The sequence below is a fragment of the Natrix helvetica genome, assembly GCF_964273705.1.
Source record: "Natrix helvetica genome assembly, chromosome: 1".
Lineage (NCBI taxonomy): Eukaryota > Metazoa > Chordata > Lepidosauria > Squamata > Natricidae > Natrix > Natrix helvetica.
This window is the reverse complement of record NC_138548.1, coordinates 17,005,136-17,010,226: the sequence shown is the minus strand read 5'-3', so window position 1 is coordinate 17,010,226 and position 5,091 is coordinate 17,005,136.

Sequence of the window (5,091 nt, the reverse complement as noted above, 5' to 3'; positions counted from 1 at the left end):
AGCTGAAAATGGAGCTTTGAAGCCTGTTTTCATTGGCAGAGTGCTTGGGCCCCTGACAGGAGTGATGTCAAGCTGGCCACGCCCAGCCCAGCCCAGCCCCTGAGGTCAAACACAACCCTAATTTGGCCCTCAATGAAATCGAGTTTGACACCCCTGCCCTACAGCCTCACTTGGTAGGGGTTTTTTTAAAAAATATTTCTGAATGGTTATATATAGAGCCAACCACTCAAATCTATTGATACCGGTCAAGTTATAAATATCTGAAGAAATAAACTTTGGCAATGCAGTGTTCTCACTCTTTCTAATGGAACATATGTGATCGCGCATCTTTTATTGGCTTAAAAAATGCTGCAGGAATTCACATTTTTACTTCCCTCTCAGCGTTTCAAACAGGAAGAAGAAGAAAAAAACCGCCCAACCATCTCAAATTGTCATGGCTTCAGTTCCTTCCCTTCCCTTAAGCCCAACTTTCAAACTGGTTAAGAAACAAGTCAGGAAAATTCCTGGCCCTTCTCCAAGGTGGATTAATTTATTATTAATCGCCCATTAATAGTAATAATTTATTTCTTTGCAAAAAATGAATTATTAAATAGATGCAGCCTTGTTGTTCAACGTAGCACGGCTGAATGAAGTACATATCAAAAGTCCTTCGTCCCATAACGCTGCAGGATTCAACAAAATGTCTCTAAGAGGGAGTGAAGCGGCACATTGAAGGCCGAAGCCTCTTCTGTGGTGAGTCCTCACAGCTGACCAAGGCTACAAAAGAACAGGATTGCTTTTGAGGCCAGCTAGGAAGCTGCTTTTCACCAGGTAGCCCATGTTGCTGACGACTGGCAAGACAGATTGTCAGCCGCTTATCAAAATTTCAGACGGGAGATCCGGAGGAATATTTTCTAACTGCAGCAACTGGGGCTTGAATATTATGGATTTTGCATATCCAATCACTGGCCCAGGTAGGTAGTAGCTCTTGATCCTGGTTGTAATGTGTGTGGGGGAAGATATTCAAGCCTTGAAAAATAAGCACCATTTTGTTTTCAGGTGGACAGAGGAGAAAGTAAACGACTAAATGAGGAGAGGAGAGGAGGGGAGGAGAAGGGAGAAGAGAGGGAAGGGAAATGGGAGGAAGGAGAGGGGAGGGGATTAGGAGAGGGATGGGAAATGGAATGGGAGGAGTAAGGAGAGGGTGGAGAGGGACAGAGTAAGGAGAAGAGGGGAGGGAAGAAGAGGGAAGAGGAGGGATCGGAAATGAGAGGGAGGAAGGAGTAGGGAGGAGAGAGGAGGAAAGGGAAAAGGGGGGGCGGCTAAGGGGAGGGGAGAGGAAGGGAGGGGAGGGAGGTGATATGGAAGGGAGAGAGGAAGGGAGGGAGGGAGGAGAGGAGAGGGGAGAAAAGAAAAGGGAAATACATAGAATGCATACATATTCAAACTGGAGCATTTACTGCTCTACCAATTCCTTTGTATCAAAGAAATATTTTTATAAAACTGAAAAGAAGGAAGAGATAGGACAGCAATTGGTATTACCTATGTGTCCCTGTCATTCTTGATCTCAGGCCTATTTATTTATTCATTTTTCTTTATAGTTCATGGGTTCCCAATCTTTCCAAAAGTTGGCTTTTCCAGCAAGCCGGCCTGGCCTGAACAGAATAAAATAAATGATTAATTTAATTGTTAATTTTAATCTATTTTTTAAATTTTTATTGTTAATATTAATTGGGTTTGTTTTTGGATACTTTATTTAATTTCCTTTTTAACTTTTGTAATATGTGTTTCTTTTTAAAATGTTGTACGCCGCCCTGAGTCCTTTGGGAGAAGGGCAGCATATAAATCCAATAAACAAACAAACAAACAAACAAACCTTGACCACTTTAAGACTTGTGGACTTCAATTCCCAGAATTCTGGAAGTTGAAGTCCACAGGTTTGCTGACTGAGGAATTCTGGGAGTTGAAGTCCACAGGTTTGCTGACTGAGGAATTCTGGGAGTTGAAGTCCACAGGTTTGCTGACTGAGGAATTCTGGGAGTTGAAGTCCACAGGTTTGCTGACTGAGGAATTCTGGGAGTTTAAGTCCACAGGTCTAAAAGTTGTCAAGGTTGGAGACCCCTGTTCTAGGCCATCCTCTGGAAATCGCCATTTGCAAGAGGTCATGGATGCTGGTTTTCCAGTTCACTCTTCATCCTTGTGCTCAAAGCAGCTGCTGTTGAGGTCAAAGTTCTTCTTCCAGATCTGCTGGATTGATATTAATTCATTGCTTGCATTTAGTGCCTGCCTTTTCTCTTCCTTAGCCCAAGGACGACAATCTTATGAGGCAGAGCAGACAGGAAAAGACTGATACTAAGAAGAAAGGAGATTTCTCTGTCTCAGATACTTCCAGAGTAACCAGACCAGGTTTGTGGTATTATGTGTTACCACTTTAGAACAACTGATAGAGTCCCCTTCTGTAGTTCAGCTTTTGTTAGAAAAGTCAGGGTTTAAATGCCAGTTTAAACCATTGTTTCTTTTAACCTTGCTTGTTAGAATATTCATGACTGGGAGTGACATGGTAACAAGGTCAGCCAATGAATAGCATAGAAACTAAGTCAGCCAATGGGAGCTTAAACAGATCTGAGTCTGTGCTGAGAATCGAGACTGAAACTACTGTCTGCTCTGAACTAAAAACTCCTCTCTGCTGTACTTCTGCTTATGTTCTGCTTGTAACTTCTATCACGTTGAAAGAATCTACTATTGTTATTGTACATTTATTCATCTGTTATTATGTATATAAAGAAGTTAATGAATCCAGCTGAATCAGTTATCTGTGTGTGCTTTCTGGATTTGATGTTTCTGCAACAAACTCTGATAATGCTTTAGTAACCATTGCCTTGATATCTCCAAGATGCTAAACTAAAAGAAGCACAATTTGAAGCCCTAAGATATCATATCCACTAAAAAAAAAAAAGCTAGGTGGCAGTTCCCAGAAATATGGTGAATTTATGACCAAATTGTAGTTTTTTTAAAAATGCAGAACATGCTCAAGTTAGTTATGCTTCGCTTACAATGAAATTAAATCAAATTTCATTTTAATCCTGCTGCTTCCTGCTGCTTTTTAGAAAGAGCCGAGGTGGTGCAGTGGTTAGAGTGCAGTACTGCAGGTTACTTCTGCTGACTGCCGGCTGCCTGCCATTTGGCAGTTCAAATCTCACCAGGCTCAAGGTTGACTCAGCCTTCCATCCTTCCGAGGTGGGTAAAATGAGGACCCAGATTGTTGGGGGCAATAGGCTGACTCTGTAAACCGCTTAGAGAGGGCTGTGAAAGCACCGTGAAGCAGTATATAAGTCTAAGTTCTAAAGTTTTAAACTATACCACTGGTATGCAGCCGTCATGGCATAAGTAGCAAGCCCTGGCCCAAAGAGCAGCAAACTGCCTCCCTTAATTAGTCACTCACTTGCAAGATTTATATCCTATAATAATATCCTTTGCATTCATCAACAACCCTGTAAGGTAAGTTGAGCCGAGAAGCAAGGAATGGCACAATGGACTTCTGGCTTGCTCCACTTTTATCTGCTGCACCTGATTGGCTCCTTGGCTTAGGGGGTGGAACTGCCCCAAAGTCAGCCAATGAGCTTGCACGGCTGAAGGAAGGATTTTGTCTGGCATTTTCATCCATACATCTGACTGACTCAGTGCAAATTATGGTGCCTGGGTAAACTCAACATCCTCAACCCCAACCAACATAACAGGCAAAATATGTTGGCATAGCCAAAATGTCTGGGGTAGGTTCTGTCTCTGTTTATATTTCAGGATACACACACACACACACACACACACACCTATAGGTTAGGTGGCTTATGGACAGCAACAATTAAAATAGTTGGCTGAAATAATTGAAAGCATATTTTTAATTTTCCCACCATGATAATAGATCCTTGAACTTGGTATAGTATTTGATGTAATGCTGACTCTGGGGTATTACTGGGGCAGTGAGCATTCTGTCATTTGTTGCAAACTCTCTGAGGCAGATATTCAATGTTCTTCACAGAAAATATCTCTCCGTGAAACAAGTTCTGAGATCAAAACCATCTGGGCACAAGTGCCTCTCATGCAAATGCTTCCCCCTGCAAATAAGGCAGTTCTTGGCTTCCCCGTGATGTGTGACTCCAAAGGCCCCCATTTGAGCTTTTGCACTAAAAGGAATCATTTTAGCTTCTCGGGTATGCATCAAGTTGTTTTCTGGGCTGGAGACTACGGGAAGTTAATTCCAGGAAAATTCAGGAAGTGAAGAGGAAGGGAGAAAAAGAAAGAAAGAAAAGAAAGAAAGAGAGAGAGAAGGAAGGAGCAGAGCAAGGGAAGGGATAAGAAAGAAAAAGGAAGGGAGAGAGAAAGAAAGAATAAAGGATAAGGAAATGAAAGGATAAGAAAAGGATAAGGGAAGGGAAGAGAAGAGAAGGGAAGGGAAAGGAAAGAAAGAAAGAAGGAAGGAAGAACAGAGCAAGGGAAGGGATAAGGGAAAAGAAAAAGGAAGGGAGGGAGGGAGGGAGAAAAAGAAAGAAAGAAAAAGAGAAAGAAAGAAGGAACAATGGATAAGGAAATGAAAGATAAGGAAAGGATAAGAAAAGAGAAAGGAAGGGAGGGGAGGGAAGGAAGGAAGGAAGGAAGGAAGGAAGAAGCAGAGCATGGGAAGGGATAAGAAGGAAAAGAAAAAGGAAGGAAGGGAGAGAGAGAGAAATAAAAAAAGGAAGAAAGAAAAACAAAGAAGGAGCAATGGATAAGGAAATGAAAGGGTAAGGAAAGGATTAAAAGGGGGAAGGGAAGGAAGGAAAAAGCAGAGCAAGGGAAGGGATAAGAACGAAAAGAAAAAGGAAGGAAGGGGGAGAGAGAGAAAGAAAGAAAGAAAGAAAGAAAGAAAGAAAGAAAAAGAGAAAGAAAGAAGGAACAAAAGATAAGGAAATGAAAGATAAGGAAAGGATAAGAAAAGAGAAAGGAAGGGAGGGGAGGGAAGGAAGGAAGGAAGGAAGGAAGGAAGGAAGGAAGGAAGAAGCAGAGCATGGGAAGGGATAAGAAGGAAAAGAAAAAGGAAGGAAGGGAGAGAGAGAGAAATAAAAAAAGGAAGAAAGA